Source organism: Corvus cornix, chromosome 1 (assembly GCF_000738735.6).
Source record: "Corvus cornix cornix isolate S_Up_H32 chromosome 1, ASM73873v5, whole genome shotgun sequence".
NCBI lineage: Eukaryota > Metazoa > Chordata > Aves > Passeriformes > Corvidae > Corvus > Corvus cornix.
Window position 1 is genome coordinate 94493536 of NC_046332.1, and position 26091 is coordinate 94519626.

The 26091-nt window shown below is 39.1% G+C and overlaps 1 protein-coding gene across 5 annotated transcripts in view; it reads right to left on the reverse strand.

Annotated features, from left to right (window-relative positions):
- MYO16 (myosin XVI) overlaps window positions 1-26091 on the reverse strand; it is a 368841-nt gene that overhangs the window by 301822 nt on the left and 40928 nt on the right. Inside the window, exon 1 of one of the 5 annotated variants that reach the window (XM_019282880.3) lies at window positions 16314-16396. The exons of 3 other annotated variants lie outside the window; for them this stretch is intronic. The gene's annotated coding sequence lies outside the window, so the exon portion shown is untranslated. Of the gene's footprint in view, window positions 1-2556; window positions 2626-16313; window positions 16397-26091 lie in introns of those variants that run through there. One more of the 5 variants, XM_010394348.4, reaches the window with a different exon arrangement.

The window sequence follows — 26091 nt, forward strand, 5'->3', positions numbered from 1 at the left end:
GCCCATGGCCTGCAGTGCAGCTCTGTGTACTGCAGACAGGTGGTAGCTTATCAGTCCCTGACAATGATGTTTGATGGGAATCTTGCTGAAAGACATAGGAGCAGACACCCGTGGCTACCAGAGACCTGCTAGGGCAGTGGGAGGTTGGAACATAGGAATAAACAACACTGAGTGATGGTGAAAAGTCTTGGTGGGTAAGGAGGGGCAGAGCTGTGCCTCACTGAAATGAGATTGGAGCTGGACAGGACAGCAGTGCCACAGCTAGGGAACTGCAGCAGCAGTGTCTATCCTGATTGAAAAACTTTTTTTTTTTCTCTCCAATGAAAATTTGGGGGAGAGGAGACCAGAGGTTTGACAGCAGTAAGGTGAAGAAAATGCTGTTTTGAAATGCGTTAGCCTGAGACAAAGTCATTGACTTTGCATGATATTGCCTTACACATTGATAGACTTCTTCTTGTCCAAGCTTCATTTTCCAAAATGTTTCTTAAAAAGTGTTGCAGAATCCCTGACCTTGATGCCCAGACTCTGATCTTTCACTGGTTTAGTGTTATTGAGTTTTAGTTTTATTTGCATCCTGCTATACCTCTTAGCCAAAGAAGGAGGCAGCTTGTCCCTGGTAAGGAACACAACACTTCTGCTTAGCTGTTCTGGCCTCTCACTATGTGGCTGCTTACCAAGGTCACTCATGGAATATTCCTGCTGATGAGAATGTTAAGGTACTAACATGCTCTTCTAAAAATGATCATCTCCACAGTACATTTCCTGTATCTCTTCAGGTCTTTTTATAAATATTCATACACATAAATTACAAGGAAACTCTTAAACAAAAGCTGAGGACAAAATCTCTTGTGTAACTTGCTAAAACAGTAGGTTTGTTGTGCAGAGAGGATTTGCTGGCAAATACACACAGGCTACTGTTTGAATAGGTAATGTCATGGTCCATCTACTGCTCTTGGATGACCCAATTGTACTTATTTCCCTGTAGGAACACCACAAAGAACATCAGTGTTCATTTTTATAGAGTATGAAATATTCAAGAAGAAAATCAGTGTGGGAGCTCGACTATATTCCTTTCAGTTTCTGTTTAGATCTACATTTGAAAGGAATAATAACCCAACAAGGAAGACAATTTAACTATGACAATACTGAAGTTTTGAAAGGCAGCACAAAGACTCTCTAACTCTCTATGGCATTGCAGATTCTGTGTTGATAAACTAGGCAAGGAAAGCTAAGTTTTTTCAGATGATCCATGTTCTTTAACTGTACCGGAGAGATGAAGAACAGATGCTTCACAAATAAGATTTACATATCAAGGGTTGGCTTCACGACATAAATAACTGACACCAAAGTTTTATATGAAAATGATATTAAGGTATATGTTCACATGGAGATTGAAAAAGGAGTACTGAAGAACTAAATCACATTTTACAGGGATCAAATATTATCAACAGGACATTCTTTTCAAGAAGCTGAAAGCAAAGAAATTAATAGAGGTCTCCTTTTAGAAGACATAGTATTGGTCATCACAGAAATTAATATATAAATCGTAAGTAATGGAAAGGTGTACAAAAAACCAAAATGGTGATGTTGCTAATCCACTGAGGACTTCTCTCCTGAATTAGCCATGTGACTGGGAAAAAAAAGTATTTACCCTGAATTTAAGTGGTATTTTTAATTATTATTTGTCTCCTTTACCACAATTGGTATTTTTCATTTCACAGATATGATCCAATCCACAGGAAAAGCATACTGGGCTTGAAATGTTTGCTGGTATAACCTTTCTCACCCCTTCTCTGAAACGTACACCTCTCTACATGGGTATGTGTCTTCCACAGAGTTTATGATGAATTTTTTTTGTTTCTATCCTTAAGGAACAATGCAAATGTTTAGGAAAATTTTACAGATGTGGGGATTGTACTGGGTGTTCCACTACAGTCCCTCTGCCTTGCCTGTCAACAGCACTGACATAGGCAGTCGAGTACCCGCAGCCTCCAAAGAGCAAGGGAGAAACAGTTATGTTGTCATGCTGCCAGAGCTTCAGCTGAACTCCCAAACTGATGGACTTTAAAGTATGACACAGTGATGCAACCCATCCCATCCAGATGTCCCAAGAGCCTGCTGAATTCAGAGCCCCATCAGAGAGTATTACATCTCTGCCCTAAAGCACAGCACCACAACCTCCCCTTCGATTCTGCACAGAGGTGCTCTGGCTACAACCAGTCAAGAGAGCACTGGCCAGGCCATCTTGTCCTTCATGTTTCAGACTGAGAAGGATGTATAAAAAGTCACCTAAGACATATATACAGCTATGCATAAGGATGAGGCACCAGATGAATACCTCTTCAAGTCATTTAATGTGTTTAACCATGAAGGAAGAATACAGACCTGTAAAAAGTTATTTACTTCTGCATAGAGAAAAGTTCTGAGAATTGGGTACAGCTTCTCCTGGTGCAGCTATGAGCACTTGCAGTAATATGAGAATGTTGTCAGTGGGAATATCTCACTCCACAGTAACCTTTGCACAAAACACGAAAATCATAAGCACAAGGACATTACCTGAACATTTATAGAAAAATGGGGTTCCAATCAGCTTCAGGAGTGAATCTCTGAACAACTTCAACAGGTTTGGAGAAGGTTTAATTTTCTGAAAACATACAGTTTTGTTAAATACCCGAGTAAAATCAAAGAAAACATTTGTAAATTGTGTAACTTGAGTTTCTAGCTTTCTTTATTATTTTCAAATTAATTAAAAAATCATTACTTATTTCAAAAGTCATTTTATGAGTCCAACATATGATCTGTTCCTATAAAATATACAAACATCTCTGACAGTGGATTACTACAGTCGCTTTTTTGCCACATATCTAAAATACTAGGTATGTTTTACCCATTGCTGTAAAAATTAAAACATTTTAAAACAAAGAGTACAGATTATTTGGTATATTCTATTTTATACTGAAAGCGCCAGGCATGACTCCAGTTGATAACAGAAGCAATACTGCTTCAGTTTATTTGACACTCAGCTCTGCCCTTCAAGTGTCCTCAGCCTGCTTTGTATGTTCTTAAACGTAAGAGCTGAAGCCACCTCCTTCTGGAAACAACACTCTTTCATTCAGCATCTCCTGCTTATTTCTCACATGCTTAGCTCCCTTCAATTCACAAAGACAGGGAGAAAAAACACAAACCACCATAAAAAACAGTACATTTGCATTTCATTTCTTTTCAATTAGTGTCTGACATTGCCAATATCTTTAAACCCGCATAAATTAATTTGCGTTCATGAATTATTGTTGTTTACAGTGTTGAGGAAGAATGTTTTATCTGATGGGAAAGAAGTCATTACCACATGAACAAATGAAATGTTCACAACCTAAAGTACAGGGCAACAATGTCAGAGAAAGAATTTTCAACATATGAGATTATTAACAACCCTTGATAAGAATCATGAATGGTGCCCAGAGAGCATAAGGACAGATCTAAGAAGGAAAGAAAGACATGTAAAATTCTGAGAATAAAGGAGAAAACAGCATATGAGTGTAAACTTGTTTTCAATACACTTCATCAGAACTGTGGGATCAGGCCATTAAAGAGAAAGAGATGAGGCTGCAAAGACTAGAAAGAGACCTTCAGGAAAGAAAAGGTTTTTGAGTAATCCTGTCTATAGTGGATCCATGTGTTGGGAAAAGATTCTCTACCTCAAATCATTAAACTCAGACTTTTTATGATGCCATTTTTGCAAAAGTGAAGGAGTTACTTTTAGTTTGTTCTGTGTAAGACAACATTATTAGAATATGCAATAATAACAGCAAAATTTTAAAGAAAATAAAATCTCATATACTGAAAATACATGGGCAATTATTTAATTTAGAGTGTATTAGCTTGGACAGCATGCCTGGAATTGTTATGTACAGTAGACTGGCATCAGGATAATATTAAGTCCAGTAAGTCATAGCAGCAAACATAAGGCAAGAATGCTAATAAGAACTGCTGAGGGGATTAGGTAGAGCCTGTATTACATATAAAACCTTGAGTAGTTTCTTTACAGATTAAATTAATCCTCACTACTTGCTCTTAAAAAATCAGATTCTTATTTATTTGATTGTTTTTTAAACCAAAATCTTTTTGAAGCCAAAGAATTACAATGGAATGCATATCCAAGAATGGCCTTATTGTGTTCAGTCTCTGGTGTGAAATTCCCACAGATATAATGAGAGGTCTGGGTGTGTGAGGGGAGCAAGGTCAGGCTGTGTAATCAAAGGGGCAGAGATATCACCAGGGCACCAGTTGTGCAGTGTACAAATTCTATTAGATAATTGGTCTTAAAGTGAAAACATGTAACTTTTTGGTAAAACAAACAGCACCTCCTACAACATAACCTTGTAGCCTATTGAATTTTTAAATAGACATTTAGTTTTAAAACATAATTACTAAAAGCCTGAATCGGTGTCAAGTAAAGTGTCACAAAAATGTTTCCACTGAGTAGTGGGTGCTAGATCCAGTGCAAGGTTTCTCAAATGGCTTATTGAGGACAGTTCCACGCCTAATAGATTATGAAAGCTTAGCAAGCACAGATACTGTCACTAGGGATGTGTAAAATTAAAAGTTATGTTAAGATCAGGATGCTGAGATCTCACACGGTATAGAACGATTAAAGGTTATCAGGAAAGACACAGCTTGCATTGGGAAACCAGTATCTAAGTAGGCAGATAAAAAGGTTCCTGAGATGGAGAACCTACTCATCTTGGTCTGAGAACACAAGAGATCTACAGGGTTAGATGAACACTTTGGTCTCCAGATCTGTACAGGGCACAACCTTGATACTTCACGGCACAGACTCTGTGTATCCAGAGCAGTCATGCTCTTCCACTTGGTACTCTTAGTACAGGTGACAGCCACCTGAAACACATCCTGAAATCACCCTACCAGACCATGTAAGTCTCTGCAACTGACACCTAAAAATGTGTTTTACGCCCAGGATACAAAACAGGTGATGAGGACCTGGCTTGGTTACTGTCTAGATGTCATCTTGCAGTGGCATTTAGTACTTTATTCCTCAAGTCTTTTACCATCACCTTTGCTGACCAGTAATATTGTCTCAGTGAAGGAGATAGAAATGATCATGCTAAATGATAGAAAATGTGTTCCTAAAGGTCATATAATCTCAAAAGGAAGACCAAAGTCTTCATTTTTCCAAGAAAACGAAAATGTGTGCCCTGAGACCCTGTGGTGATCAGTGATGGTATTTGTGACGTACTTAATGTATTTTGCCTTCTGGCACCTGCCCTAAGTAATGTTCTTTCTTCAGTTCTAGGATCCTGTGCACCAGGCAAGTCTGGCAAATGAAATAGCACTAGCAAAGTCTGGTAGAGGAAATTCATTCCTAGGACAGAGGCAGACTGATGCTCCTAAAATCTGAAATACATGCACCACAGGAAGGAAGATGGAACAGGGAGGGACTAGGAGTGTGCTTCTCTTCAAAGCCTGAGACTTGCCGAATCAGTAAGAGCTGCTGCACTAGGTTTACGTATTTTTGGGCACATTGCAGGGTGCTCTGAAGGTTACTTCAGCATTCCCAAGAACACCCAAAACTGTCTTAGCAGACTGAAGGTGTTGGCAGGTGGGTTCATACAAGGATGTTCTCCTGAGCACAAGGGCAATAAAGATATGAATAGAAATAGTGTAGAATTTACAGCATTTGGTCTGTTTTCCAAGGCGCTTTTCTTTGAGTCTGACAGGCAAAGCTACAGCACAAGATCTTTCATCCCACTATGCTGCTCAGAAAATTACAATTAAAAAAATAAATCCAAGAGGAATATGCTCAGTTACAGTTAAAGAAGTACTGCAGACATTTCAGGATGCACACAAGCAAACCACTGAAAAAACCCTAAAAATACATATAACAAAGTAAAACAGTAAGGTTCATCTGCCCAATTTGAAAGAAGTTTATAAACTAATTTATGAAACTGAAAATGTAAATCGTTGCTGGCCATGTTGGCAAGAAAGTGATTCTTGATTCTTGATCCTGGTAAGACTTGCATGTGGTCTAAAGGACAGCAAGAAATTATTTCAAGGGAATATAAAAATCAAGACAAACAATGTCTGTATAAATAGACATTCTCTATAAATACAGTAACAAAAAAAAGTACACAGAACCCTGATTCCTCATTACAAAGTATACATTAGGTAAAGATTAAGAAGGAAGTAAGAATGGATTTAAATATAGCTGCCAAAACAAGTTATAATTATAATGTCTTAATGTTAATCTCTCTGGCACAGCAAAGACTTGCTCACTGAAGCAAGAGTTTTCGTTGTCAAATATTGATCACCGATGTCATCTTTCTGGAGTTTGTTTAAAACGTGTTGCCAATCACCTTTTTTGCAGCACCAGCACAAGTTTTAGTTAAATGTCAGTTGGGTATTTTTTCCTCCTGGCAATCAACAAAATCTATTTCCAACATCTCTTTTGGCTAGCCATCACAGCACCACTAACAATCAGATATGGTTTGTTTTTGGGCTAGAAGCCACCTCTATAAAGACAATTTAAGACAATTTCACAAAAGGAAACTATCAGTCCCTGGCACTCTCATATTTGGGCAAATCCCAGAGTTGCTAGACAAACTACATCACCTTTAAAACTTCATTAGCACTCAAAAATACAAAAAAACCCCAAAACCCAAATCTATGGCTTTCCTGAAATTCATGTCTTGGAGACTGTTTATACAACTAGAGGTCTGACCTCTAACTTCAAGCAGAAGTAGTGTCATGTCTTAGGAAAAAAAAGTGTGTCTGTGTGTAACACTATAACTACAGAGAAGAGGGGGGAAAAAAGTAAATATGAAAGTTAAATTAGGAAAATTGAGGGCTAGCTTTTGTGTGAAAACTTAAGGCAGCGTAAGAAAGAAGCCTTACCAGTAAAGGTCAGTATTTTGATGTCAGACAGACACGTCTGTACCGATAGCATCAGACCCAGATTTTACTTTCTGCCTAATTTCCAGACAGATCAAAAGAGAGTTTTTTGAAACTGGCCTTTCCTTATCGAGAACTGTTATTGATGGTCATTCAGCTATCCATTCTAGGAACAGGATAAAAAGGAGTTTGGTAGAGTTTGGAGTACAATGCCAATTGACAAAACCCAGAAATTTTTGTGGAAACTTCCATATGTAAATGAACCTCTTTTTTTTTTTTTTTTTTTGGAAAGGATTTCAGGTCCCAAAATAGATTTCCTGGTCAAAACATAACAAAACACCAGAACAGACAACAGGGCAACGATCAATATATGACTTGGCTGCAAGAGAGGCAGGTCCTATCAAAAGCCTGACAGGTTTCCTGCCAGCTTGGCTGGTGACCTGAAAGGGAACAAAGCCGGCAGTGTCTCCAGGCAGTCCTGCCATCTGGACTGCCTCCACATCATGAATCCTGAGGTCTCTAGGGACTGCAGTTCCAGGAAAGCCCTCCCACAGAGGCATCTTGCAGGTCACTGTTTCAAGAATTCCCTGTGCTGGAAGTCCTGGCTCCCAAGACTGCTTGACTCCCACTAGAGATGACAATGAGCAAGTGGCCTGGGAGAATAAGAAGACAAGTGTTGAGCCAAGAAACTTAGTTTTGGGCTTGAAGCTTCCTACAGAAACTGAACAAATTATCTTATTCCTAAAAAAATTTATCCCTTCTGTGGAAGGCTTGCTTCTGAAAGGTACCCTTTCTTTAGAAGAATTTTGTGGAAAATTAAAGTTTCAATGGATTATTCTAATTAAATCTAATACAAGTTAAATTATATTAAGCATCTTGTATCCCTACCAGTATCACTGAATCACAGAATATGCTGACTTGGAAGGGATCCTCAAGGATCATCAAGTCCAACTCCTGGTTCTGCACAGCCACATCCCCAAGAACCACACCATGTGCCCGAGAGCATTGTCCAAATGTTTCATGAAATCTGTCAGGCTTGGTGCAGTGACCACTCCCTTGGGGAGCCTGTTCCAGTGCCCAACCACCCTCTGGGGGAAGAACCTTTTTCTAATATCCGACCTAAATCTCCCCTGACAAGACTCCAGGCCATTCCCTCGGGTCCTGTCACTGATCACCTCAGATAAGAAATCAGTGTCTGCCCATTCTTTCCCCCTCACAAGAAAGTTGCAACTGCAATGAGGTCTGTCCTCAGTCTCCTCTCCTCCAGGCTGAACAGACCAAGTGCCCTCAGCCTCTCCTCACACGGCTTCCCCTCCAGATCCTTCACCATCTTTATTCCCTCCTTTGGATGCTCTCTAACAGTTCAATATCTTTCTTATATTGTGGCACCCAAAGCTGCCCCCAGCACTCGAGGTGAGGCCGCCCCAGTGCAGAGCAGAGTGGGACAATCCCCTCCCTTGCCCGGCTGGCGATGCTGTGCCTGATGCCCCCCAGGACAGGGTTGGCCCTCCTGGCTGCCAGGGCACTGCTGACTCAGGTTCAACTTGCCATTGACCAGGACCCCCAGGTCCCTTTCTGTGGCACTGCTTTCCATCAGTGAAAAATTTCCATTGTGAAAAAGGTGGAGGATTAAGACAGACTGAAAAGGATATTCTATTTGCCCGAATAATATTTTTGTTCTTCATGCAATGGAACAAGAGGAAATTATGCCAAGACCAATATACAAATAGAATTTAGAAAAAACTGTCTGACAATCAAGTTCTTCCTTTTCATTACAGTTCAATACAGCCTACCACTATCACCCCTCCTCCCATTTAGGGTACAAGCAAGACAGTCAAAAGATCTTTTCTCAGGAAAAAGAGCCTTTTCTGTGGGATGGCTGCAAAATGGACATATCTTCACATTAACGTGGCTTGGGTTTCTCTCCTTTTTAAAATCTAGTGATCACTTTTGCTGAAGTATCCCAGGCCCAGCTTTTTTGCTTTCATGTCTATCAAGGAAATTAAAAACTTCGGTAGTCACTTTGTGCTCTTAGAAAATATCTCCGGCCTGCTGGCTTTCCCTACTCTTCCTCATTTCCTGAATAGGATAATTGGTGTGTGAAACCCTTCAGCATTTTCTTACACAAAACATTCAAGTCTGTTCAAACTAGAAGATGGCATGCCTATTTTCAGATTTGTATCACTTTCAGACTCAAGTGAAATCACACATTCAAATGAAAATCACTGCAAAATTGGAGACAGGGTTTAACTGAAATTTGGGAGCACGCACATATCCCTTCTGCAAGCTGCCTGAGGCCTTTTTTTCACACTGTATCCCATCAGATGCTTAAGCTTGCAGTCTGTTTGCACACCCATTAAGGTTTTATTTTTGCCTGGTAATGATGTCCCCACATACATGGGCCTCCGAAAGTATGTTCAAGTTTATAAAATAATCCTTCTACTTTCAGTGAAAGGATAGTCACAAAGAGCAAATACAAAGTGGCAGAAGAATGAGAAAAATATACTTCAGCATCACAAAACCTGATTATTATCAAACATTGGTAATCATAGCTATTTCAAATGGGGCCTCAAGAAGTGATCAAAGCCACAGTGTATGGAAGACTGCAAGTGTGGATGAGAGAGCAGTCTTTTACCCTGACGTGCTGGGTGTCTGTGTGCAGACATAGAAGTGTGCTAGATATAACCAAGCCCAAAGAGCAAAACAGTGAAACTAAACTGAACATAACAAGCATAAAACACAGCAGAACAGCTGCTTCCAACTGCTACATGTCCAAAATCAAATCAACTTTGGGCCTCTGCTTGTTTCTAAAAATTTAACCTGCATTTTCCACTTCTTCACTCGGCAGACACCAAGTGTTACTACTGCACAGCTATGAGGGTGTAGCACATGGGATCATCTGAGTTGACATGGTCATTGCCCCTTTTTAGCTCATTTTCTTTGCCAGGACCTGCTGCCAGCCTGCCAGAAGCTGGCTGTTTCACCCCTGCTACAGAGCCAGTTGCCAAACAGCTGCCATGGCAAACAGCGTTCAAAACTCTGCCGCCAGCGAGTTAACTATTCAAGTATTTTTAAAATGTGGGAGGGGTGATTTAAAATTATGCATTATGCAGAACCACACACACTTTTGTTTGCACTGGAATTATCATGCTTTGGAGACGCTTGAAGGAACGTTAGGTCAGCAGCTATAACAAGTCACGTCATTTGCTGTGCTGATTTTAATTCTCATGCACTGATAGATATTCCTTGTCAGATGGCTTACTAGCTATTTTCCTTCTTGCATTTTGGTAAATTGCAATGTAATTCTCAATCCACATTAATTCTATACCACAGTTAATGACAAATGAGTTAATCATGATTAAATCTTTACAGAGGTTCCTTTGGGTTACCTACTTAAGCTACTGTCAGCATTACACAGTCATCACACTCAAATTAAAGGATCATTATGGTATATATTGAATATTTGGCTTCACAGCAGGTAAATTCTGTTCAAAACATCTAGGATGCTGAGAAACAGTCTCTTTGATCCCCCTCTCCAAAACAGCACCAGCAGGAGAAAACCCAGTGGTATTACCATATTAAAATATTCCTAGAATGACCTGCTTTATATTTACTTTTAGAGTGCTCTTGAGACTGCTTTCTACTTCACATCAGTGCCCAGTAATAATATGATCACTTGGTACCCAGTAATCATATCACTCTTACACTGCCACTCTTACATGTCCCCAGTTCCCTGGTGCAAAAGACACTATAGCCTGTACTGCAACAACCCCAAAAGGAAAGACTATGAGTTGTTTCTTTTCACTATCATCACCACCAATGCTACCCTGACACACCAAGTAACTGGATGCTGCAGGAAACACAAAGCCTGTTCTTTCTTCTGCCAAGTGTCCTCTGCAAGGTGCTGTTAACTGGAGGTGCACTGAAAATTTTCCATGACACGTGCTACATAGTATCCTTAAGCAAAATTCCAGGAGGCAGGTCACATATACAGATGACTGCCTTCAAGGGCCCCCAGGGAACACTCCTTACAGCAGCACAGAAAGAAACACTAAAATCCTCAGTTCTTGGGGAAAAGTTCCCCAATTATCTCAGTCCTCAGGGGACCATGGTATAATGTAACTGTATCCTTCAATTCACTTCCCTGTAGGCTTCTAATTTCACTTACTCTAGATTTATACAAAGAAAAAGGTAGGGTGTAAATGTCAAGACTTGGCTTTTTGTTCAGCTGGACCAAGCAAAAACCATGACAATGGTACAAATCAATGGAGGGAAGAACTGGAATTATACCCATGCCTAACCAATTCTGAATTCCACGGAACAAATACCCAGATGCATGTAGAAGTAAATTCAGGCCTCTCAGGGCTCATATTTTTTATGACTCTCATTCAAGTGCTTTATATCTGACTACGTATGGATGCCAGGGGCTTTAGTTTCCCGCAGCATTAGCAGCTGCCTTGGCACCTGCTGCAGCATCACTGCTCTCCACCCATCCCCAGAAGCCAAACTTGCCCCACTCACACTGTTCCAGGCCTCACTCCTAAAGTGATGCCAGCATCCCTGGTACACCCTGCGCCCACTGGGCGGCCTGGTGCCCACCTCCCTTCCCTTGCCTGGTGCAGCACCATCACCTGCACTCCTCATGACTGACTGCCACTCCTAAGGGTCTGAAAGGTTATCCTGGAAATGAAGAAGAAAAACCCTCAGAGTACTTCAAAGTCCAGGAATATCATTTAACCCTACTAAATCTTCCTGCGGACAGCGAACAGCAACAGTGAAGGGCAAGAGTAAAAGAGTAGAAAAGGTGAGGAACAAAAATAAAAATCAGTGCTCTGTTTTTCTCTCACTTTGGGATACCCTCCAAATTAACAAAATTTTCTCCTGATAAGATCAAATATGAAAGGGAAGGTCATACTGAAATAACAGCTTATGATTCAGGTATTGCAGAAGTACTCGGCAGGAAGGAAACACATCAGCTAAGCAACCAAGGTGAGCGATTTCTTCTTAAATACAACTTCAGCAACAAGGTATGACTCCAATTAAAATGGAGCTGTTTGAGAATGGCACGCTTCAATTCTTCTCCCTTATCTAACAACTGCTCATGCATTTAAAAATATATTATGCACTTGTATGTGTTTGTGGATTTTTTATTATTTTGGGTTTGTTTGTTTCTTTTTCAGACAATGTTGAAGCATTAGTATGAGCCTACTATGAACTTTACAGCACTCTGAAAGAAATACTGGCTTAGAAGTGACCCGCTTACTATGTTCTGGGTGAGTAGATTTAAACAGAATACAAATATTCCCGTTGGGAACTAGTTTCCTGGCTTAGCTTGAAAGAGTCCAGTGCCTGAATCTTGTTAAAAAAAAAAAAAAAAAGATACGGCAAAGTCAATAGTACTCAAAATAGAAAGAGAATTAAAAAATAAAACAAAACAAAGATATCTGGCATGACCCATGGACTGCCCCAGTGACAGTTTCACAGCATTCTGCAGTCACACTGTGACATACAGTTCTAACACTTTTCATTAACGAGATACTTTTTTTTGTTGTTGTTCAATTGTACCAGAAGAAGAAGAGAAATACATTTTGGCTTTGACTCTGCTGTGAATTGCAAACTGAGCTGTAGCACAAAGAACACTGCTAACACAATTATACCTGCATTAGAAATCTATCAGAGAAATAAAAAAGAGACCAGGAGATGAACTGACTCTTTAAAGTGACTGAAATACACACATAGTCACGTTTCCTTTGAGAAGTGCCATCACAGAAAGATAAAGCAATAGAACAGGTAAGAGAGTCTTGATTTAGGGAAAAAAGGAACCCAAAACCTCACTTCTTTCCTTCATTAAAAACACTCTTGCAGAAACAGTCTTACTTCAAAGTAAGACTTCTTCTGTTTACACAGCCGTAAAACATACATGTACTGTATTATTGGTTCACAGTTTTACAACTACCAAAAATATTCTTTTATGAGCTTAAAAATCCAGTTACATACAAAAGTACTCATCTAGATATGACTTTATTAAATAACAGTGAGTGAACATAACAAGCCAAAATAACAAAAACAAGCATTTCAGCTTGCTATCTAAGACAAAGAAAATGGAGGGAAGTGTTTGCCAAAGATGTGACAAATGGCCTTTTTCTCTGGTATTTTTCTAGAAGCATTATTAAGACAGAAAGCAAACACAAAGCCTTAAAATATGCCAAACCACATCCATGTAAGATAACTTTGCATCGTGTACCACTTTTAAGACAAAATCCCAACATAAGGCTGTCAAAACGATAGCTCCAAAGGGCCCATTTACATTTTCCTAGCAGCTAATGAATTGCCATGGAAAATGGTGGCAGGCAAGCTTATGGGAAGCATCTCTAAATCAGTTTTTGCTCTTTTGAAACTATGAGCCCAAGCACTTCGTTTGGGAGTGAAACACTCCCTTCTGGGTTCTAACAAAGACTGAAAGAATCCTAGTGTACCTATGGAATAAAAATCATGGAAGTGGTATTCACTTGTCACACACATAGGGAAAATGAAAGGAAAAAGGGTGGGAAAATACACATGGACAGTTTAACCTGCATTTTATAATGTCTTGAATAGGTGTTTAAAAGAAAACTACATGCAACAGGAAAGAGTATTTACTGTAATTTTTAATGTGCCCATAGTTACTCTGAGACAGCAAACCTGACAGAATTGATGCAGAATTGAATTCATGCAGTGTCTGGATTACAGCTGACTTGAACTCAAAAGCCTCTGCACAAGACAATAACATATCCTAATTAGCTCTAATAAAAGCCACTTTAAAGGCACAGCTCTTCATAGCCCTCTTTTGACCTCTGAGCAAACAGAGGAGAATATTGGAAACAAATTAATTACATGAAAAAATGCTTACTTTCCATCCAAATAGTATAAACTAGTTTTGTCTTAACAGAGAAACAGAAATTGACCTTGCATAGTAGGAAAATGGGGTAAAAAGACTGACTACTTTTTGGATGCTGACACATGGTCTGGGTCTTAAGTTTAGTCCAGGACATTTTGGTAAAATGGTTGCAAAACTGTAATAGCAAAACCTAAATATCATTAAATTGATGAAGCACAGTTGATTAAACATTTAGTTAGCCAGAAGAACTTGGGACACATGAATGTTTGTGACAAAGAAAAGCTTATGTAAAGTTGATGACCTGGGATATAACCTAGCCTGATTAGTAAGGAAACAGCACAGCACTTTCACAGGGAAACTAAAAAGAGATTTGGAGGGAACAACTTAAAAATCCTCCTTCCTGAGAGTTTCCACTGTGATTTAACAGTACACAGTGTAACGCACTCCTCGCCCTCCTCCCTCCCTCCCCTGACATTTGTTTCTATTGTTCAATCATCCAAAACTCCCAAGAAAAACTTTCTCACGACAGCTCTGGAGAAAGAACCCAACGAATGAACAAGGGTCTTACTGTCTGTGCTTCTCTTCCACTGCTGCCATTGCGCCTTCCTTTCTTAATCATAGGCAATCGACAATATTCCAGTATTAAGGAATGATTAAATTATCAAAACAAATAGACTACGTCAGAACTGCAGAATATAGAAGCATGTCATGGCACTTAGGTCTGGGCAAGTACCTCTGCCACATCTTTACCATGCAGTGGGATAAAACCTGAGTGTACAATAATCCTTGCCCTCAGGAATAAACTCAAGTCCATTGCCTATATGGGAATGACAACTTATTGAGGCCAGGTCGTTAAACTAAAAAAAATTAAAAGAGCAGGACTGTGGGAATGTTACAACACTAGCATATTCACTTAAGCACAACATCAACAGCTTGACAAGCCATGCCATATTCAACCTTTGTTCCTTTCTACCCAATCTTTTCCCACAGTCAAAGTGTTTGTGAAGACAGCTATATTCAAAGGTATGTAGGAGCACCCAGGTGAGACAAAGGTAGAGAGTACTGAGACAAAAAGATGACTTAAGGTCACCTCACTGCTGTATCAGTCCCAGTTTTGCAATTACAGATATCATAATTTTGATTGTATGGTCACAACACCTGGGATTCCAAGCCAGAGTCATCTTTTATTTTTTTCCCTTTTCTGTTTTTCACAAAAAAAAGTCAAATTTCTAGGGACTGCAGCATAAATTTCTAATGGCACATGCATCTTTCTTTTCAACTGTCAAAATAAAAGTTATATGCTGGGAATTTGTGCTTCACTGCTTCCATTCTGTTATTTAACAATGATAAATAAGGATCAACATTTGACTCCACAGTCTGACCGAGACCCTTATTATTGTCATGCTGTTTTCCATTGATCAATTCTACAGCAAAAGTAAGAATCTGAAGTGACACAAGTACACCTGAGGTCCAAACTGATTCATGTCTCATCTTCAGCCACATTTCAGTGGGCAGGAATTAAAGCAGTTTTTGTATATTACACACATTTTCCTCTCCACTGACAGTTTTATAGAAAACTACTTTGCTCCCACGCTGATATTTGCCTTACACCCAAAAAGCATGTACCTCTGGAGGAAGGATTATACACCTAAAATTTTGAGCAGAAGACTTGTCTCAAGTCCAGCACAAAAAGCAAGTTTGAACATTTTTGCATTCCTATACATTTGAATGCATCCTCTAAGATCAGTTCTTCTGGACAGTATCTTAGAAATTGCCACTTGGATGCTTCTAAAAGAGATCCTGTTTGTTTGAAAGCTCCTCTTTAAATTAAGTCCAGGATTGGGAATGTTATTTTCCACACTGCTTATTCTTTCAGGAAACATCATCTAAAGGTCTAATTCTATTGATTGCAGTTCCTGTTTTGCCTGAGACTAAATTGGCCACCTTTGTTTTATTCATCAGGACTCATTCCCAGAAGCTTGCTTTAGCCAGCATCTGAATTACATGCTACCAGCAACATGCAGTACAAGCATAGCAGAGTTCCAACTAGCCTAGATACACCCTAAATTCCCTAATTCCTTCACAGTGCTACAAACCCCTTGCATGACTTCAGACAAGTCATTTCACTGTACCTTTGTCATCTTCCACAACTGAAATACTTACACAAGCCTTTTACATATGAGTTACACATGCAGCAGAAGCACAGAGTTAAGTGCTCTGAGGTGGAGTTGCAGGGATTATTTTAATAACATTTCTGAAAAAATTCTATTGAAGAACAACTTCAGTGGATCATTTCATCAAAAATTTGTATTCTGAACAACCCACACAAGACAAAGTATGCTTTAACAAATGAGAAGAATCATTATCCCCCCACCTTCTCATAATTGTCCTTACTTCTTTTGGGGAAACACGGATTTCCTCAAAACACTGTCACTGTACTGAGCTATTTAGCCCATTCAGCTCCAGCTGGGGCCTAAGTCTAAGAGAAAGCAAAAACATTGCAGGCACTCATTCTTCACCTGATACTTACCTGTCTCCAGTGATTTTCAAAGCATTTTCTGAACCTTAAATGATCTCTCCACTGAGTAGCATCTAGAGATTCCTCCTCAGAGCACTTGATGAGCCTCCCTTTAAAGTCATGCAATGCAAAGATGGGAGGGATATACTCCTCCTGCCTCCACCCCTTAAAAAAAAAAAGTTATTTCAAACACATTGTGCTAGCACATGTCCTGCCTCAGCAGACTGTTTTGAGTTCTTCCACTTAACTGACAATATGTTTATGGTCCTGACCATAGTGCTCTGGAGAGAAAAATAAAGCCCCAAGTATCCAGTGCTGGGCCCAAAACTCCAAAACCTCCTGAACAAAAGATAATAACACCATAATTAAAACCATGATAAGTCATTAGAAACACTTCACTAGTACTAAGACAGAAAACTTGGCATAGTATTAAAGTACAATGAACAAAGCAACACAAAACACTCCCACAGCATTAAACACTGGGAACAAAAACATACAGACAAATGATAGATTGTTCGTGAAGCAGATTGCAATATTGTTTACAATTACAATCTCACACTATTCTTCAAATGTTCTTCCTAACACTGCTGGCTTCTTGGCACTGTGTTTATAAAAATCTTTCTTGAAGGTCAAATTGTACCAGAAAACTCTCTCAGTATTAATGAAAGTTTGTATATTTGTTAAGCCCCTCACATCTCACACCACTGATCTATCAGAAGAAAGTACTGATTAAGAAGAATCCCCCACAAAATTTTTCAACTTATAATAATGCTTTTATGACATAGTTCAAATTTAGTTAATTTAATGTAAAAGATATCTGGTTGACTCAGCAGGATACGGTTATAGGCATGATTGTATGGCTAACTATTCAACCTTTTTTAACAATCATTGGGTATAGCGCACAAATGTATCAAAAATCACCAATTTTTTTTTTTTTTTTTAATTAAAGTTCTTACTGAAATTCAAGAAGTCTTAAGAAAAGGGCATTTCCGTGGAATATTGTCCTTTATATATTGTCAGTTTGATACATAAGCTCTCTTTCTATTGTGAAAACAACTTACAAATATGCCCTCCAAGCCATCATATTGCATCTTGAGCTCTTCCTTGTAACCAAGACTCGAGGAACATGTGTAAGCCTGATTTATATTTCATGAATTAGCTGAATTAATGCCAATAGAAGGAAAAAGAAATTCTTTTGTTCAGTCAAAGAGAATTCAGGAAGCAAAACCAATAAAAGGCTTTATAAAGTACAATAATGCATAAAAAAAAATCTATTAAAGGTTGTTTTTATTTTTAATATATAATTATAATAATATAATTAAGAACTTTTTAACATGCCAGCTGAGATTAAGAACTTGGACATCCAAAAATCTGTAAAATAGTCCTCTAGGGGAGTTGTATACAATATGTAGCAGTTATGGCTGATGAGCTCATGAGTGAAAGGTAGGAAAAGTGTTCTTTTGATTTAAAAAAATGTAGTTTTGCAGTTACAGAAAGGCCTCTGGATCACAAGTGTTTTTAAAATTAATAAACATCTAAATTAATTAGAGCAGGAGATACAGAAGTAAAATGAAGAGAAAGATAAAAATATACATGGTTTACAACGCAATATTGCAGGATAATCATAAAAGGAATGAATGAAGAAAAAAATGTCAGGGTTGGGGGTTTTTTTCCATTTACAATACACTGCAATTTTTTTTTTTTTTTTTTTAAAGCCTGAACACCTTACCCTGGTGTATCCCTACTGTAGCAGTCTATTTGAGTTGGTGATTAATTGCTTTGTGTCTTTCTGGCCTTACCAAGACTCAGTTCTCCATTACTACAGTGCCATATGATAACAGGCCATTACTGTTGTGCAACCTTGAGAGAAGCAATGACACAAGGGAATAACATACATGACACATGTATCACCTTGTCCAACACCTCTTGGAACACGCTTTATTGTAATTTCAAATTACTTCTTCAAACTATTTTTGCCTCCACTACTCCCTTTTGGCAGCCACTTCAGAGTAGCTTTAGGAACACTCACTTTTATGATCAGAAATGGAGTCACTCAGAAACTCTGGCAAAACAAGAGTCAGACTAGAAAGAGCCATCAGCTGAATCTAACCTGATTTAATGAACCACCTTGGATTCAGCTTTCAAAGAACTGAAATGAAATCTTGCCTGACTTCCCAGTAGGTGGCTGGAAGCCTTGAGTACCAACATGTCCAAAGTTGGAGTAGCATTTGGAGACACTTTGGACATCCCTACTACTTAAACCTGTACCAGTGCCAGACATCCTGAAGCTTCTAATTATCTTGACTGCAGGGGTCCAGAGGTCTGACAGCTCTGGGAGTCTCTCACCATGAGAAACCTGTTCTGGCTGCACAGCCTGAGCCACTGGATGACTCTCCATTAGCCAGGCCAAGTAGTTTCACACATGCTGGGGTTGTTCTTAGCACAGAATTAAATGTTGCAACAGAGCAGGCCTGGCAAGCAGGCTAATGCTGGAAAGACTATATCCTGCTTTGCCTCATCTGCCTTCTTTACTGGATTTACATGGCAAGATGCTATCAGTGGGGTAGGCTACTGATCTGTTTTGACCCATGATGGTAACTGATATCCCTGTCCTTATCTGGACCCACTAGATTTGTCTTATTTTCTTCATTTCCTCTTGAAAAAGGCAAGGGAGAGAGCAGCTGGGTAGATGTCCAGCAAGCAAACAAGGTCAACTCACCCCATCTTCAGTGTGCTCTGTCCCAGAAATCTATTGTTAAGAAGTGAGGAAGCTAATGAAGAATCACAATTACAAGAAAGACTTACAACATGACTGAAATATTTTTCTCCTCCTTCACAGCTAAACTTCACCAGTTTCAATAATCTTTTGATGAAAAATTGTAACTTTATAGTGGAAATCATATATTCAACCATCCTAGTAGTAGAAGTAGTACTACTGCTTACATTTACTAACAATAATTAACTACTTATATTTACTAAGAATAACTAATTTCTAACAAGTAAAAACTGTTGACTGAAAGTTGTTAACCAACAACAGAATAGTTTGTAACTATCAAAATTGTCCTAACTACTTTTTTATAATAAAAACCGTAATTTTCTTTTAAAGAATCCACAAGGTGGCTGCAGTTGCCTAGGAAACCCAATTTCTAAAGCATACAATAAAAAACCTCAAAAATATAATGCATGAAGCACCTAGCATGAATTATATACCCAATGCAATACTGATTCATTTTGAAATAGACCCACATGAGAATATCAAATCCAGGACTACTAAATGTTTCTCTAAGACTAGTCTTGCATCTAGCCAGCTTCAGATATCCAAACAGGTTCAAGAGCCATGATTCATTTTGGTGCATAGAGTAGTTGGGTCCAGGTTTTGGCATCCACTGACTGAGAAGCTAAAAGACCTTGTGGATCAGGTGGGCATAATCACAGGATTGAAGCTTTTACTCATGCCTGCTCAGGCTCTTGCACTTAAGTTTTATGCCAATATTTCACCTTAATATTCTGGACTTGAACTTAAGTTACTCTGTTTATATTGTGGGCTTTTTTCATTATTTTTGTGCACATCTTGTATACTCTATGCAATTTGGATCACTCCAATCACACAAACGTAGCATAGCTACAGAATATTTTAAAAGGTATATATAGTCCAAGCACAACGTAACTCCAATATTGAGACACAATAAAACAGGGTAAGATGTTTATTTTTAAAAAGACACTGTGAATATGGAAATACCAGTAAATAGGACTGTGCAAGCATCCTTTCCAGCTTCCACTGCTGCTTTCCCAGATCTTCACCTATACACTTGGTCAACATAACTCCAGGGGTTGCTGCCTCTCATACAAGGCTGTCAAACTGAGCCTATTTTATTAAGACTTTGAAACAAAGTTACAAAACTGGTCAAGACCACCTTGACCGAATTCAGCAAACAACTGGCTACGTGCCTGTCACTGGCATTTTGCCAGTGAGCACTGGCTGGTGCAGCTGGCAAAGCCATGTCCCAAATTGCATGAACTGCAGGAGTGCATGCAGTCATTTTCCTGTTCTGCAAGATAAAATACACATCCATGATAAACGAGCAAACAGACTTTATACAGGTGAAAGGCAAAAAGAGGAATTATGGCAGAGAGCTTCAGTGAAGTGGACAGCAGGTCCATCAGGCTGGGAGCAGGCAGAGCTGCCCATTGCCATCTGCTTTCACTGATGGGAGCACCAGTGGGATTGCTGCCATCTGTGTGCAGCCGGTGTGCAAACCAGGGCAGGGGAGAACAAGACCTGGAGTTAGGGGCTGTCCAGCTTCCAGCACTTCCTTTGGCCACCAGCTTGACACCAACCTTGGAACGCTGGTTTTGTGGTAAAGTTCATTTAGCATGAAGGGATAAAGTCAGAAGCAAAATGCCTCTGCAAGCTGCATTACAGCAGTCTCAGTCAGCTCCTTTTTCCCACAACCTCATTAACATTGATCTTGTCTCAGGCTTCCACACAGGACACTGTAGGATCTCTTCCATCTCCCAGCAGAGACACGTGCATAGTGATGATATCTGAACATAACTCTAAGAAGACTTTGATGAAAAATGCTCATGCTAATACTGAAATGAGCCTTATTTCCCCCTCAGTTATACTTATTTAGTCCCTACTAAAAACAGCAGCTGCTAGTTTTACACATCTCTCCTTTTCCCAGCTTCCTATGAGAACAGCAGTCACAGACCACTGCAATGTACTAACTACACCCTATGGTTTGCCATGGAGACTTCAAAGTTCTAAAGTAGCCTTTTCTTAAGTGACAATCTGGTTTAGTTTTCTGCTCTTTCTTTGCATCTCTCAGCATGCTTTCAGGTTTGTTCTTACATAATTCAAGCCTTTTATCTTGCACTTCCTTCTCTTTTAAGCAAGTTAAGCACAAAACAACACAGGTATGGAAAGAAGCACAATTTTAAAACTGTCCTTTTCAAATCAGGAATGAGGATTTTGTCTACAGCAACCTAGTAATAACTTACTGGTGAATAAAAGACATGTGAAAGTTAGAAAACAATAGTATTACACAAACCTCCACCAAAATACACAAGAAGACCCATATGCACCATTAGTCTTTCTGCAATGAGGTAGCAGTGCACTCAGTGAATAGTGTCATCACCAAAACTAGCTCTGGTTTAAAGCAGGTAGATAATCTCACCGTTCAGTGGACACTATAGATCTTAGTCTTTTACTATATATGGAACCCAGGTAGATTGTTAATATCTTGAAACACCCCAAAGGAGAGAGCAAAATAAAATTGTGAGGGATAGAATTGCAGTTCTATGTCCCACGAGTAAAATTCTTATTTATTTTTTTCAAAATATATTTATTGTCTTTCATAAAAACTTGGAAGTAAACCCCAGACCTCAATAGACTCAAATGATCACATGGGGAAAATATGCAGATATTGCATGCAACAGTAATGTCATAACAAAACTTAGGCTGTGTGGGGAAGAAGAATATAGAAAGAAGGCAGAAATAAGGAAATTGACGTAGTGATACAAAGAAAACATCAGCAGTCTCAACAGCCTGCTTCTTTTTAAGTCAGTGAAGGGGAGGTAAGGTTGGCTCTTGACGGTACTCTGTGTTTTATGATGTACAGGAGCTCCCAAACATGGATTAAGAAAGATTATCCCAAGTTTGTGATGGCTCTCAGTTTTCTGGGTACTTCACATCAACCCATGACATCGATTTCCCATTCAGATATGCTTTGTTGACAACAGATTTCAAATTTATTGAACAAAGTTATATTAAACAGTGGGTACACACAGCTATCATCTTCATCCTAAAGATTCAATAGTCTCTTGGATGGACTCAGTCCAAACAAAGAAGCAACCTGAGCATAAATATCCTAGGATCGTTGCAGAAGTCTCTGTAAACCAAGAGGGTGAGTGCTGGTCTGAGACCTTTGTAACAGTTTATTTTTACAAAGGCATATGCTTCAGCCACCCATACTCGGTCACATTTCTGGGGATATTTCTTCCACATGAAGGAATATGCCACGAATTCAAATGCTGCAAACCCCCTTTTTTTTTTCCTACCACACATAACATTTGTGTATTTAGTTTCAAACAACTGTCCTCCACTTACAAAATAATTTTAATCAATAGTAAGATGCCAACAACACTGATTCAACCAATATCACATAGAGCAAAGAACACTTGTTTAGAATTTTGTGTTGCTGAAGTCCGTGCTGTCAAGTGATGCTAAAAGGAATACAAGGGAAAACCTATCCTTAAGCAGCTACACTGCTGTAGGAATTCACAACTGTTTGTTCTATATTCCCTTCCAGGAAAGGATGTTCATCATTAACCAGAATTTTGTTCAGATCCCAATACTCACATTTGAAAAGTAGGCATCTAATTGTCAGTAGTGTGAATTGTCATCACAATTCACTATAGGACAGAGGTAGCAGCTCCTGGTACTTAGCAGGAACAAAACAAAACAAAACTGACTCTCTAATGAACAAGCAAAAACACCGTCAAAAGCCCCAAACCAATAAATTAGTATCTTATAAGCAGTTTCGGAGGGGTGAAGTCTAGCACAGTCTGGCATGAACATATGATCAAAATTATTAAATTACTCTAGCCTGATGCCTGTCACCTAGTTAGCTGTATGTGCAAGGTTTTAGCCTTTCACTCTGACTTCCAATGCATTTTTCTTTGCATTTAGAAAGCCTCCAAGTGCATACAGTGATTTTGGCTGATGGTGCCTTTCTATACTACTGCAATTGAATCACTTCAAACTGCACGCTCACTTAACTTCCAATACATTAACATAAAAACATCTTTCTTTGTCCAACTTGCTCCCTGTGAACTTGCTTGGGAACAGAAGGATTTATATTATGAGGTGGGCTGCAACCTGTGAATCTAAGGTGAGTTTGTCTAGTGTCTGGAATACAGTATGTTTCTTAATCAAAAGACAGTGTTTCACTACAAAAGGCAAAGGCTATTTTGGCCAAAAGCAGTATCAGTTGCTCATTATTTGGTTTTGTGAATCAGTAAAGAGTGTGAGTTAAACTGAAAGGTTTTAGGCTAAGGTTCCCTTACAGAGTAGCCACGATGCCCGTGAAAGCCTCCCAAAAGTCTGTAATGAATGTCAGTCTTCTGTGGCAATTGGGAAGTTCTGAATCTACAAAACCTGTCTCCTTGACCACTGCAAAAGGTTAGCACCACAGGAACCATCTAGAAGTGGGCTTGGCATCTTCCTAGGCAGTTAAAAGGAAGATAACTACGTCTTACCATATTTTCTCAGCAGCATTTAGTTTCAAGCATTTTTTTTCATCCAAACAAATTTATCATAAAACCCTTGTGACCACTGTGAGCAAACATGAAAAAAAAATTAAAAAATTCAGACCACCTAGCACAACATTTTTTCTCTGCCGCTGACAACTGAGGAGCTATTTAGGCTTCCTGCTTTCCTTTCTCTCATCTACTTCAGCTTATTCCCTAAATAATCCCCTGCATTGGACATCCCAGATCTAAGATTACTAGAGTGTACTTCTGTCCATTCATTTTAGTATCTGTGGCCCTACTGCCCATTAATGTGTTGATTTTCTGGGATTTTTTTGGGTTTTATTCTTAAATAATGTTACATTATCTGCATTCACAAGCTCTTATAGAAATAAACACCAAAAAAATTTTAATAAAAAATAAATTCTTTTCACCTGTTTTAAGTTTATCTCCTCCAAAATTCAAATGTCATACAGCTCCAGTAACAGCCCTGTGATGTTAAACTTCACTCATCTTTTCCCTGTGACTCTAGTTCTTAAAGACAGCTGCTTCCCCTTCATCAATTTAAGTAGCTCCTCTCTGTTCCTCTACTACCCTTCCTGGAGTGTGGAAACTGGACCTGCACACAACTACTGAGATTTGGGCACATTAATGTTGTACAGCACAGCAAAACACAGAGCAGACACTCCGTGTTCTGTTCTCAACACTCTTCCTGATTATGCCAAACATTTTAACAACTTTTTTGACTGGTGCTGCTACAAACAAAGCTGATGATATTAGGGAATTGTTGATGATGACTCCAGAACCTTTACAAGCACAGCTGTCAAAAACCTAGTAGAACTCTCCCGGGGTGACATGCATGAGAGAGTTTGTTTGTAGTAGTCTGCAAGTGGAATTGCAGCCTGTGTTCTCTTTGGCTCTGGTTTTCCTTGCCGAACAAACAAATTCAAACGAAAATGTGATTCCTGACACAGTGTTGTCAGGAGAAGTAGCTGCAGTGTCACCTGCCTTTGTGTCCTGCCTGGAACTAGCAAGATACAGCATACAGGCGCAGAAAGCTGGAACAAAGTACTTCAGGACTGGCAGCATCAGGCAGGCAAGTCTTGATAATGCAGGCTTAACAGTCTATGTTGGACCTTTTATTACGTGTCATCAGCTTTCTGCATTTTCCTCTTTGAATTACTGAGCACAGCTAGTATGTTACTCTATCACACAGTATATATCATAATAGTTTTAAAGTTACCATCTGTAGAGATTGAGGATATAATGCTATTTCAAATTTTAATATTCCAAAATCTTTTCAGTGTTTTATTTTGAAAATTAAATAAATAAAACTGCAGTTACTTTTAAAACTTCTGCCTTCTCACTGTCGGTCAGGTTGACTGAGTATTCACTTTGGATCACTCTAAAATGTCAGTGGCATGGTATTCTCCGTCCTTAGTGTCACCTCCTTGCTTCCTGCTATTCCTTTTTCTTCATTAGGAACAGGATCCCAAGAGAGCTTAATTCCTTTTACTAGAGTGAAAGGAAAATCATGTTTTTGAAAGGTCACTGTTCATAGTGTTATTATAACTTCTTACAATGCAATCACTCAATAGGAAATTGAACCCATTTAAAAAAAAATCTGATTCAAGGTATTTATATAGTATGCATTAAGAAAGCATCCAATAATTTAGCTTTTTCCAGAATGGCTGAACTCATAGTAAAGCAAGTCAGATCATCATTACAGCAATTGCCAGAGGATTAGCTATCACCCTACCTGAGGCTCATCAAAAAGTACTATGAGGTTGGAAGAGCCATCCTACAGCTGAGCTGAATTAAGTCAGTCTGTGTAAGAAAGTTAAAATGCATCGGCTACAGGAATAAAGCTGACAACGACGAGCAGAAGTGAATTGTAAGTTGAAGTGAACAGAGCAAAAACCTCTGGGTAGTACAGATGGGTCTTCAGCAGTAGAAACAAGGTTAGGAGAAAGTATGGACTGGTTTTTGCACAGCCATGTGAAAAAGCTGAAGCCCAGAGAAAAAGAGTCTGGGCATGGTGCCATGCCTTCCTGAGCTCAGAGGGCAGCCTGCCAGCCTATACTTCTGAGTCACAACAGATCTCTCTTGACAGCATGTCTGTGAAAGAGGAGTATTATTAATTCTCTCATTTTAAGAATCTTACTCTCCTCAGGGTTAAGGAAAGGCTGTAGGGAAATATGATTAGGATCTTATATTTTATTCAGTTCTGAATAAAATTTCCTATTTAAACTAGGTCTCCCAGGATGTAAGATCTGGGGGGCATGGGGGTGGGGGGTGCACAGGGAGCCTGGTTTTGGTGGAAGAAAGGGAAGATGGAGGAAGAAATCTCCTGAGTGTTTTTTTCATTCAATCTTCAGAGAGAAAAATTGGCATCAATTTTGATTTGTCTCTTCGGGGGGAATAAATTGTTGTGTTCTACTACATTATTTAAGCTTCAAAACTAAAATGCTCACCTTCTTCATCTATAAATACCTATCCTTCAATTTTTCACAATATCAACACTTTGTGCAGAAAAAAA